Source organism: Diceros bicornis, chromosome 9, assembly GCF_020826845.1.
Source record: "Diceros bicornis minor isolate mBicDic1 chromosome 9, mDicBic1.mat.cur, whole genome shotgun sequence".
Lineage (NCBI taxonomy): Eukaryota > Metazoa > Chordata > Mammalia > Perissodactyla > Rhinocerotidae > Diceros > Diceros bicornis.
In genome coordinates, this window is record NC_080748.1 from 4,856,677 (window position 1) to 4,870,339 (window position 13,663).

A 13,663-nucleotide genomic window follows, 5' to 3' on the forward strand; every position below is an offset into this window, starting at 1 on the left:
CGAAAAGACAACCTAACAATTGGGAGAAGATATTTGCAAACCATACATCTGATAAGGGCTTAATCTCCAAAATATATAAAGAACTCATGCATCTTACCAACAAAAAAACTACCAACCCAATTAAAAAATGGGCAAAGGACCTGAACAGACATTTCTCCAAAGAAGATATACAGATGGCCAACAGACACATGAAAAGATGTTCAAAATCACTAACTATCAGGGAAATGCAAATCAAAACTACAATGAGATATCACCTGACGCCCGTCAGAATGGCTATAATTAACAAGACAGGAAACAACATGTGTTGGAGAGGATGTGGAGAGAAGGGAACTCTCATACACTGCTGGCGGGAGTGCAAACTGGTGCAGCCACTATGGAAAACAGTATGGAGATTCCTCAAAAAATCAAGGATAGAACTACCATATGATCCAGCCATCCCACTGCTGGGTATTTATCCAAAGAACTTGAAAACACCAATTTGTAAAGGTGCATGCACCCATGTGTTCATTGCAGCGTTATTCACAATAGCCAAGACTTGGAAGCAACCTAAGTGCCCATCAAGGGACGAATGGATAAAGAAGCTGTGGTATATATACACAATGGAATACTACTCAGCCATAATAAACGATGAAATCCAGCCATTTGTGACATCATGGATGGACATTGAGGGTATAATGCAAAGTGAAATAAGTCAGAGGGAGAAGGTCAAATACTGCATGATTTCCTTCATTAAGTAGTAGATAATAACAACAATAGACAAACACACAGGGACAGAGATTGGATTGGTGGTTACCAGAGGGGAAGGGGGGAGGGAGGAGGGTGAAAGGGATAATTGGGTACATGTGTGTGGTGATGGGTTGTAATTAGTATTTTGGTGGTGAACATGATGTAATCTATGCAGAAATAGAAGTACAATGATGTACACCTGAAATTTTTACAATGTTATAAACCAATGTTATTGCAATAAACAAAAAATTAAAAAAAAAAAAAAGAGAGAAAACTAGAAGAGTCATAAGACAGAACAACCAAACTGAATTGGCAGTCCGAAACAAATGGGACAAGAAACAAAGGAAACGCAAAAGAACCAGAAAATAAGTGACAAAACAGCAACATTAAGCCCTCATATATCAATAATTACCCTAAATGTAAATGGATTGAACTCTCCAATCAAAAGATACAGAGTGGCAGGGTGGATTAAAAAGCAAGACCCAACAATATGCTGCCTTCAGGAAACACATCTTAGCACTAAAGACAAGCACAGGCTCAGAGTGAAAGGATGGAAGACAATACTCCAAGCTAATGGCAAACAAAAGAAAGCAGGTGTTGCCATACTCATATCAGACAAAGTAGACTTCAAGATAAAACAGGTTAAGAAAGACAAAGAAGGGAAATATATAATGATAAAAGGGACACTCCACCAAGAAGACATATCACTTATAAATATATATGCACCCAACATAGGAGCACCAAGTACATAAAACAACTATTAACAAACCTAAAAGGAGACATTAACAACAACACAATAATAGTAGGGGATCTTAACACCCCACTTACACCAATGGATAGATCATCCAGACAAAAAGTCAATAAAGAAATAGTAGACTTAAATGAAAAACTGGACGAGATGGACCTAGTAGACATATATAGAGCACTCCATCCAAAAACAGCTAACTACACATTGTTCTCAAGTGCGCATGGAACATTCTCTAGGATAGACCATATGTTGGGAAACAAAGCAAGCCTCAATAAATTTAAGAAGATTGAAATCATAACAAGCATTTTTTCAGACCATAATGCTATGAAACTGGAAATGAACCATGAAAAAAAAACTGGGAAAGTGACAAAAATGTGGAGATTAAACAACATGCTACTGAACAACCAATGGATCATTGATGAAATTAAAGGAGAAATAAAAAACTATCTGGAAACAAACGAAAATGATAATATGGCATATCAAACCATATGGGATGCAGCAAAAGCAGTCCTGAGAGGGAAACTCATAGCGATACAAGCCCACCTTAACAAACAAGAAAAAGCCCAAATAGGCAACCTTAAATTACACCCAACAGAACTAGAAAAAGAAGAACAAACAAAGCCCAAAGTCAGCAGAAGGAGAGAAATAATAAAAATCAGAGCAGAAATACATGAAATTGAGAACAAAAAAACAGTAGAAAGGATTAATGAAACAAAGAGTTTGTTGTTTTGAGAAGATAAACAAAATCAACAAACCCTTAGCCAGGCTTACTAAGAAAAAAAAGAGAAAAGTCTCAAGTAAATAAAATAAGAACTGAAAGAGGGGAAATTACAACGGATACCATGGAAATACAGAGGATTATAAGAGAATACTATGAGAAATTATATGCCAACAAATTGGACAATCTAGAAGAAATGGATAAATTCTTAGACTCATACAACCTCCCAAAACTGAACCAGGAAGGAACGAAGAATCTGAATAGACCAATAACAAGTAAAGAGATTGAAATAGTAATCAAAAACCTCCCAAAAAATAAAAGTCCAGGACCAAATGGCTTCTCTGGTGAATTTTACCAAACATTCAAAGAAGATTTAATACCCATCCTTCTCAAACTATTCCAAAAAATAGAGGAAGATGGAACACTTCCTAAATCATTCCACGAGGCCAACATCACCCTGATACCAAAGCCAGACAAAGACAATACAAAGAAAGAAAATTACAGGCCAATATCGCTGATGAACATTGATGCAAAAATCCTCAACAAAATATTGGCAAACCGAATACAACAATACATTAAAAAGATCATACACCATGATCAAGTGGGATTTATAGCAGGGACGCAGGGATGGTTCAACATCCACAAATCAATCAACGTGATACATCACATCAACAAAACAAAGAATAAAAACCACATGATCATCTCAATAGACGCAGAGAAGGCATTTGACAAGATACAACATCCATTTATGATAAAAACTCTCAATAAAATGGGAATAGAAGGAAAATACCTCAACATAATAAAGGCCATATATGACAAACCCACAGCCAACATCATACTCAACGGGGAAAGACTGAAAGCCATTTCTCTGAGAACAGGAACAAGGCAGGGCTGCCCACTCTCACCACTCCTGTTCAACATAGTACTGGAGGTTTTGGCCAGAGCAATTAGGCAAGAAAAAGGAATAAAAGGAATCCATATAGGTAACAAAGAAGTGAAACTCTCACTATTTGCAGATGACATGATTGTATATATAGAAAACCCTAAAGAATCTGTTGGAAAACTATTAGAAACAATCAACAACTACAGCAAAGTTGCAGGGTACAAAATCAATCTACATAAATCGGTTGCATTTCTGTATGCTAATAATGAACTAATAGAAAGAGAGCTCAAAAAGATAATACCATTTACAATTGCATCAAAAAGAATAAAATACCTAGGAATAAATCTTACCAAGGAGGTGAAGGACCTATACAATGAGAACTACAAGACATTATTGAAAGAAATCCATGATGACATAAAGAAATGGAAAGATATCGCATGCACATGGATTGGAAGAATAAACATAGTTAAAATGTCTATATTACCTAAAGCAATCTACAGATTCAATGCAATCCCAATCAGAATCCCAATGACATTCTTCACAGAAACAGAAAAAAAGAATACTAAAATTTATATGGGGCAACAAAAGACCCCGAATAGATAAAGAAATCCTAAGAAAAAAGAACAAAGCAGGAAGCATCACAATCCCTGACTTCAAAACATACTACAAAGCAATAGTAATCAAAACAGCATGGTACTGGCACAAAAACAGACACACAGATCAATGGAACAGAATTGAAAGCCCAGAAATAAAACCACACATATACGGACAGCTAATTTTCGACAAAGGTGCTAAGAACATACAATGGAGAAAGGAAAGTCTCTTCAATAAACAGTGTTGGGAAAACTGGACAGCCACATGCAAAAGAATGAAAGTGGACCATGTGCTATCGCCACTCACAAAAATTAACTCAAAATGGATCAAAGACCTGAAGGTGAGACCTGAAACTGTAAAACTCATGGAAGAAAATATAGACAACACACTATTTGACATTGATTATAAAGGAATCTTTTTGGATGACACGCCTACCCAGACTAGGGAAACTAAAGAAAAAATAAACAAGTGGGACTTTATCAGATTAAAGAGCTTCTATAAGACAAATGAAACCAGAATCAAGATGAACAGACAACCCACCAGCTGGGAGAGAATATTTGCAAAACATACATCTGACAAGGGGTTGATCTCCATAATACACTCCATCACACAACTGAACAACAAAAAAACAAACAACCCAATCAAAAAATGGGCAAAGGAAATGAACAGACACTTCTCCAAAGAAGATATACAGATGGCCAATAGGCACATGAAAAGATGTTCAACATCACTAATCATCAGGGAAATGCAAATCAAAACAACACTAAGATACCACCTCACGCCCGTTAGAATGGCTATAATCACCAAGACAAAAAACAACAAGTGTTGGAGAGGATGTGGAGAAACAGGAACCCTCATACACAGCTGGTGGGAATGCAAACTGGTGTAGCCTCTATGGAAAACGGTATGGAGATTCCTCAAAGACTTAAAAATAGAGATGCCCTACGACCCAGCCATCCCATTACTGGGAATCTATCCAACGCACCTGAAATCAACAATCCAAAGAGGTTTATGCACCCCTATGTTCATTGCAGCATTATTCATCATAGCCAAGAAGTGGAAGCAACCTAAGTGTCCCTCGACTGACAACTGGATTAAGAAAATGTGGTATATATATATACAATGGAATACTACTCAGCCATAAAAAAAAGACAAAATCCTCCCATTTGCAACAACATGGATGGGCCTGGAGCGTATTATGTTAAGTGAAATAAGCCAGAAAGAGAAAGACAAACACTGTATGATCTCACTCATATGTGGAATATAAACCAACACATGGACAGAGAAAACTGGACTGTGGTTACCAGGGGCAGTGGGGGTGGGGGGTGGGCACAAGAGGTGAAGGAAGTCATATATATGGTGATGGACAAACAAAAATGCACAACCCAAAATTTCACAATGTTAAAAACCATTAAAACATCAATAAAAAAAAGAGATGATTAAAGTATTCTTTTTTTTTTTTAAAGATTTTATTTATTTATTTTTCCCCCAAAGCCCCAGTAGACAGTTGTCTGTCATAGCTGCACATCCTTCTAGTTGCTGTATATGGGACGCAGCCTCAGCATGGCCGGAGGAGCAGTGCGTCGGTGCACACCCGGGATCCAAACCCCGGGCCGCCGGCAGCAGAGCACGCGCACCCAACCACTAAGCCACGGGGCTGGCCCTGATTAAAGTATGCTAAGTAGCAATTTAATTTCTTTAGAAATATTGGTTAAGTTTAGATTTTGGTTGGTCAAAAATTCATGTTAAAATTTAAGGGTAACCACTTACCTTGTACCACATATAAAAAATTAACTCAAAGTGGATCAGAGATCTAAATGTAAAAGCTAAACCTAAAAAATTCTTAGAAGAAAACATAGGGTAAAATCTTCATGACATTGGATTTAGCAATGATTTCTTGGATATGACACCAAAAGCACAGGCAACAAAAGAAAAAATGGATAAATTGTATTTCATCAAAATTAAAAACTTTTGTACATTAAAGAACACTAGCAAGAGAGCGAAAAGAAAACCCACAGAATGGGAGAAAATATTTTCACATCATTTATCTGATAAGGGATTAATATCCAGGATATATAAAGAACACATACAACTCAACAATAAAAAACCAAACAACCTAATTCAAAAATGGACAAAGAACTTGAACAGATATTTCTCCAAAGAAGATACATAAATGGCCAAGGAACACACGAAAAGATGTTCAATATCACTAGCCATTAGGGAAATGCAAATCAAAATGCAATGAGATACCACTTCACACCCATCAGGCTGGCTACTGTCAAAAAAACAAAATTATAAGTGTTGGTGAGAATGTGGAAAAATTGGAACCTTTGTGCATTGCTGTTAAGAATGTAATGTGGTGCATCTACTGCAAAAAAACAGTTTGATGATTCCTCAGAAAATTAAAAATAGAATTACCATATGATCTAGCAATTCCACTCTAGGTATATACTCAAAAGAATTGAAAGCAGAGACTTGAACAGATACTTGTATGCCAGTGTTCACTGCAGCACTATTCATAATAGTCAAAAGGTGGAAATAACACAAGTTTCCATCAACAGATGAATGGATAAACAAAATGTGGTATGTACATCTTCAGCTATAAAAAAAGAATAAAATTCTGATATATACTCCAATGTGGATAAACCTTGAAAACACTATGTTAAATATGCCAGATAGAAAAAGACAAGTATTGTGTGATTCCACTTATATGAGGTACCTAGAATCATCAAATTCATAAAGACAGAAAATAGAATAGTGGTTACCAGGGGCTGGGGGGTGGAGGGAGTGGGGAGTTATTGTTTAATGGCTGCAGTTTCCATTTGGGATAATGAAGAATTTCTGGAAGTAGACAGAAGTGATAACCATTCACAACAATGTGAATGTACTTAATGCTGCTGAACTGTACACTTAAAAATGGTTAAAATGGTAAATTTATGTTTTGTATATTTTGCCACCATAAAAATTTAAAGGTAAACATTAAAAGCATAAAAATAAAATATAATAAAACTATGACTTTCAAACCAGTAAAGAGGACAAAGGGGAATAAAATGAACCCTACAGAATAAAGAAAAAAGGAGTAAAGAAATGACATGGTAAAAATAGCTGAAAATAAGAAGGTACAAATAAATCCAAATGTATCAGAAATGGCAATAAATATAAATGGACTACAATCACCAGTTAGAAACTGAGATTCTGAGTCTGTACACTTACCATACCTATTCCAATCACTTTATCATTTATGTCTCTAGCCCTGATCTCAATGCTGTGTAACAGATTTCTGTGTCTAGCTTCCTACTTCACATCTCCTTTAGAAAAAGAATAGGCATCTCAAACTTAGCATGGTCAAAACAGAAGTTTGAAGTCTTTCCCCTAAACATGTTCCCTAATTTTCCTTCACCTCAGTCTTCCTCATCTGAGTAAATACCTTCACCATCCACCTAGTTGTTCAAGACAAAAATCTGAGTTATCCTTGATTCTTCTCATTTTTTCATCATTCCTCCACATCTAGTTCATCAGTAAGTCAGTCCTGTCTTTTTGTCTCCAAAACATCTTGTGAATCTGTCTGCTTCTTTCCATCTCCGTCGCTGCCATCCAAGTCTGAGCCCTCCGTAACTTCTCTAACTGATCCCTCCACAGGTCTCCTGATGTTTCTCTTACCCCTATACAAACTATTCTCTATACGGAAGACAGAGTGTTTTCACTTGTAAAACACTCTATGTTGTCAATATTATAACATTATATTTTATAGTTTACAAAGTACAATAATAAAATAACACTTGTGAACCTACTACCCACCTGAAGAATTAGCAGAATGTTCTTGCAAAAATTAAATCTGAATGTATTACTCCCCTGCTTAAAACCTCTAATGGTTTCCCATTATACTTGCAACACAATCCTGACTCCTTTCTTCTCCAAATTCCTTTTATACTCTACTCTCCCTGACTGACCATGTTCCAATCACCTTGACCTTCTTTCTGTTCCCAGAATATGCCCCAGGGCCTTTGCACTTGCTGTTGCTGCTGCTGCTGCTCTAAATCTTCCGAGGGTTGGCTCTTTATGTCCTTCAGATGTCAGTTTAAATATTACCTCCCCAGAGGCCCTGCTCTGACCACATTATCTAAATAGCATTTCCACTTGCTGCCATGACTCCTGTTTCACTTTCTTCAGCTCTTATCACTATCCAAAGGTATTAATTCATTTTGCTGTTTATTCTCTGTCTCCCTCTATAAGCTCCATGAGAACAGAGACCTTGTTTGTCTTGTTATTCCCAGGTGTATCCCTAGTGCCTGGGACACAGTAGGTGCTCAATAAACATTTGGTGAGTAAATAAGCAAACAAACACATCTGAAGTAAGCTGTCAGTTATCAATTGTGGTGAACAGTCCCTTGTTAGATTTCTCTTTGAGCTCTTTGTTGTCAAGTCCACCTTATCTTCTTATGAATAGTTCATCACAGTGAGTGACCCTAGAAACTTTGAAAACCTTGTAGCCAGTATATTATTCCAGCATCCCTCAATCTAGTTTGGTTTAGAGCACTGGAGACAACTTCAGGTTTGCAACTGGAACCTAACAGCCTCACTCTGGAGGGACCATAGTCTCTTTAGTAAGTGACTGCTGGAAAGGTGGGCCAGTCCCGAGTATTTTCCCTGATTCCTCTCATGAATTCAGCCAGATTATAAAACTCTAGATCATTTCGTGTGCTTTCCTGTGGGTTATCAATAAAGCACATATCGCCTTTCTACTCCCATGCTTGCATAAACTATAGGTAGTTTTAGATCATGAAGGAATCTCACATTGCCCAACCACTTCTTTTTTTTTTTTTTTTTTTTTGTAAGGAAGACGAGCCCTGAGCTAACATCTGACGCCAATCTTCCTCTTTTTTTGCTCAGGAAGCTTGGTCCTGGGCTAACATCCGTGCCCATCTTCCTCTACTTTATATGGGACACCGCCACGGCATGGCTTTGACAAGCAGTGCATCTGTGCACACCCAGGATCCGAACCTGCGAACCCCAGGCCACCGCAGCAGAGTGCACGCACTTAACCACTACGCCATCGGGCAGCCCCTTACCCAACTTCTTGTAATGATCCTGTTCAACGGCCTGGGGTTCCATGCCTCTTCCATAAATTCACTTCTGTATTGAGCACCTACCAAATGCAGACACTGGGCTGTGTGCTGGAAATAACGCTGCAGTGGGTCTCAGACTGTAGTGTGGGTAACAGTTACCTGTAGTGTTGGTTACAAATGCAGGCTTCTGAGATCCAGCCCCAGTCTGGCAAGTTTCAGGTAGGGCCAGGATTTGCACTTCTTAATTCATATTACATCTAATGCATGGGTCTGCCAACTATACTCAGACAAATACCCAAGGGGAATTTGCTGGTGTTAAAGTGTGTGGGAAATACAGCATCTTACTCTAGTGTCCTATACATGTGCCCATCACCACCATCAAAGAAAAAAAAGACCTGTTCTCCCAGTTTGCCAACATGGTGGGCATCAGTTCTCTATTCCTAGCATCATTGTTTACAAAAGGATTCCACTCTACAAAGCCAATTATTTCTAAAAAAATTAAATTGCTGTATCTTGCCAAAGAGTATTTTTTTTTAGTTTATAGACTTCTTTTTTGAGCAGTTTTAGATTTACAGGAGAACTGAACAGAAAATACAGAGAGCTCCCCTATGCCCCCTCCCCTCCTGCACACAGTTCCCCCTTGACATCTTGCTTAGTGTGGTTGACATTGTTACAATTGGTGAGCCAATATTGAGATGTTCTTATTCGCTAAAATCCATAGTTTACGTTAAGGTTCACTCTTGCTGGTGTACATTCTGTGGGTTTGGACAAATGTATAATGACTGTAGCCGCCATTACTGTGTCATACAGAGGAGCTTCCCTGCCCTAAAAATCCTCTGTGCTCCACTATATATCCCTCCCTCCCTCCCCTGAAAGAGTATTTTTAATTTTAACAGATGCCTTTAAAGGATCAAGTCTAGCTTCATCATTTATTTGCTTATTTTCATAAATATCTTTAGTCTCAAAGTATGAATTTGCATTAGTCTTTGAACTTGATACAATTTGCTTCTTGTTGGATGGCTACCACTGCCACAGAGGTCTGTTTCACTCGGCCGTTGGCTGTGGTCTCAGCCACATGCCAGAGCTGCTTTGCCCTGTGTGTCTTCCTTGAGCTGCCTCCTGTCCTCACACACCCATCATAGTGAGGCTCCAGGAAGGAGAAGGGTCCCTGGTGCTGGGGTTTTGTTAAAATTCGTTTTGGCTGGGCTGAGTCTTATTTGCAGAGTCACATTCTCAAAGAATTGTATAACCAGCTATGGTCTAGGGTCCGAGTTGAGGGGGTAGCTAAAACTTCTCCAAACACCTGGCTGCAAGTCCACGGGGAGAAGGTCCCAGCCTGAGCGGGTGTGGCTGGGGGGTCCTCTAGAAGGCCCTCGAGAGGCAGTAACAGACATACTCTAGAAAAGATCTTGCAGGTAGCTTTATCTCATCTGCTGATTCACTACATGTGTTATTGATCTCTGCTTCTGAGTGTCCCCAAAAGGTAATTTTCAGGGTCCCTGTCCTTCTGCCTCCTCTTACCCATTTTTATATTCAAAACTACAACGTATCCGTTTTCTATGCTTCTGGATGAAGAAAATGACTAGATTTGGTTGTAAGGTCATTGTGGATATTAACTATCAGCAAGGAGTAAAAGAAGGTGTGACTATAAAATTTCTATTCTCACAGATATTTTGAAACTTGTGTGTACATTTAATTTTTTTAACATGGAAAGGCTGCATAAAGAATACTAAATTAACCGGAGGGAGTGGATAATTTCTTCACAATAATAGAGCTTAGTGTCTACTTCATTCTATCTGTGCTCTCTACCAATACCTAAATGATTCTCCACCCGTCAGTGTGTACTCTCTACCTCCCTGCTGAGAGGCAGCCTGCCCTTATACACTGCCCTGCCAACACCAAGACACTGACAAGGCTTCCCAGTGGGAATGCGCTCCCAGGGCCAGATTCCACAGACTCCCACCTGGGCACCATTCAGGCTCTGGCCCAGCTGATGTGGCTTCAGTCTCTGGTGGCCATTTCCTGAACACAACAAAGAGAGCAGGGGGCATCTACTGACTCCAATCACACCCTTTGGTTCAGACAGTGGCTCAGGTCTCCCAGAAGAAGGAGGTGAGATGGGCCTTCCAGGAAGGAATTCTTCTGCCTTTCAGGGGGCAGCGAACCTGAATCAACTCTGTCGGCCAGTGTTGGGGGCCTCCTACAGTCTGCCCTCCTGCCATCACAGCTGCATCCCCCACTCCTGAGTCGTCTTAGGCCCAGGAGTCACAGACTTTCAGTCTTAGGTAGCTCGGCAGGAGCTGAGGAGCATCTTATGGGATCTCTCATTTCACGATGGGAAGAGGACAATTCAGAGGATTGTGGTCGCCACATTTGCTTGGAAACCCCTTATCCTTTATGTCACATTGCAGTGAAGCCCCCCGAGGATAAGGACGTGAAAAGGTCTGAGGCCTTGGGCACGAGGTGATTAGTGGGTGCTTCTCTGCTGCGAGAGAGGGGCGCCAGGCAGGAATGAAGTTTGCCGTCGGACCCTCTATTTCCCCAACCTGCTCCTGTCCCAGCCCTGTGACTCACTCTCTGGGGAGACTCTGGACAGAGGGAAGAGGCAGACAGTGCACTGGCCTGTGGTACCATCTGCCTGTGCTTACAGACCTCCAGAAAACAAGCCCCAAAAGCAACATAAAATATCGCTGAGAATACATCTCCCCAACTTGCCATCAAAGAAAATCACCTCATGTTATTTTGACCATAAACAAGGCTTTCACTTTCTTTTTGTCAAATAACAGCTTTATTGAGATATACATCACATACCATAAAACTCACCCTGTTAAAGTATATAATTCAGTGTTTCTAGTATATTCACAGAGTTGTGCAACCAGCACCACCATCTAATTTCAGAACATTTTCATCTCTCCAAAAAGAAACCCTGCACACATTGTTTCTCCCTCCTCCCAACCCCCAGCAACCACAAATCTACTTTCTATTATCTATGGATTTACCTCTTCTGGATATTTCATATAAATGGAATCACATATTCTGTGTCCTTTTGTGTCTGTCTTCTTTCACTTAGTATATACATTTCCAAGGTTCATCCTTGTTCATGTACAACATATATCAGTACTGCCTTCCTTTTTAACGCTGAATACTATTCCATTATATGGATATACCACAATTTGTTTATCCATTTGTCCATTGACGGACATTTAGGTTGTTTCCATCTTTTGTCTATTTTGGATAATGCTGCTACAAACATATGTGTACAAGTTTTTGGGTGGATGTGTGTTCTCAGTTCTCTTAAGTGTACCTAGGAGTGGAAGTGCAGGTCACCTTCTTTTTAAGTGAGTGGAGCACTGCAATGGACATGCCACCCTCTTGTCACATGTATGGTTAGAGCCAAATATTCTGGAAATGTATCCTGATCTCTTCCGTGGTCTGAATGGAGTGACAGTTGTGCACTGTCATCCAGCCCCTTCTATGTACCAGATTAGGAGCATATTAATGGACAATACAAAGCCCCTTCCCTAGCTCACATCTGTGTTCCCCCCAATTCATGCCCCTGTCCCTGTCTCTATTCAGGCCCACAGCAGTGCAAGAGTCTTCCTGCTAATCCCCGTCCCCTATTCTGCTTCCCTTAAGTCCATCCAGATATCAAGGTGATCCATCTACAAAGCTAGCCAATATGGCCATGTCACGCCTCTGCTTTAAACCCCTCGGTGGAGTCGATCACCTACAGGATAAAGCCAGCACTCTTTAAGGCCCACACAAGCCAGCAATGACATGGCCTTCACCTGCTTCTCCAGCTGCATCAGGAGCCCGGCCTCCCTGGAGCTTGAACCGCACCTACACAGAGCTGCTTGCAGTTCTTCGACACCTCCTCGCGCTCATGCCCCCGTGGAATCCTCTCCATTTAATCATCCCGCTGCACATCCATTGCCTACGACGAGCCAGACACTGGCACTCAGCAGTGCACAAGACAGATGCAATCCCCACCCTCACTGGCTTTCTTCCTAAGATCATCCTTCTCCCAGGGGCTCCTATTAATCCATCCAGGCTCCTCTCCCTTCTGGAACTTTCCATGAACCCTCCACTGACTTGCTGCCTGTGCCGTTGCAGCGGGAGGCAGGAGAGCAGTGGATGGGTCCTTGTATTCTGGAAGCACGTGGAGCTCGGCCTCTCACTAACTGCGAGACTTCGGCAAGTCATGTAACCTTTGAACTGCAACTCCCTCATCTGCAGGATGCGCAAGGGGCGTGGGACAGGAAAAAGAAGACCACATAAGGTGCGCAGCACACTTCTGGGTTCATCTCGGGAAGATAAGCTAGCACTTATTTTTACCACTACTTGAGCATGTAACATACTAACTTTTCCAATGGAATTATCACATTGTACTGCATTTATTTACATATTCCTACTCCCCTACTAATCTAAGAGACTCTCAAGGACAGTAACTATTATTAACCTTGGAATCCCTCATTCTTGGCACATTACTTGAGAATAATTCGTGGGTTTGCCTTCTGCTTATTATCTTAATTACTCAAGAGGCAAAGATGTGGGAATCCCATGACACTGGGCAGCTCGGTGCTTTCCTAGTAGCAAGTAGGATGATCCCAGCAAAAGAAGGAATCTGAGTGACTGACAGATGGCCCACACTCGGACGCCTGTGGTGTGACAGTCAGTGTCCCTCCCCCCACAACAGGTCTGTTTTCACGGTGGTCTCCTCTCCCCCCAGTGAGCCTTGGAACCTCCTCCCTGAACTGACCAGAGTGCATACGGGCCAGCTTGTCCGTTACGGCAATGGGCGCCAGCGCCCTCTGCATGGCCATCTGACCTCTTGAATATGCAGGTTCCCAAGATGGGGGATCCTGGGTCCGAGTCCACTGTTCATACTTCTGATTTCCTACAGGCGACCTCAGTGAAGCTTCTACCAT

At 40.7% G+C, this 13,663-nt stretch overlaps 1 pseudogene; it reads right to left on the bottom strand.

Annotated features, from left to right (window-relative positions):
- LOC131410385 (large ribosomal subunit protein eL8-like) overlaps nt 1–13,663 on the bottom strand; it is a 38,177-nt pseudogene extending 24,514 nt beyond the window's left edge.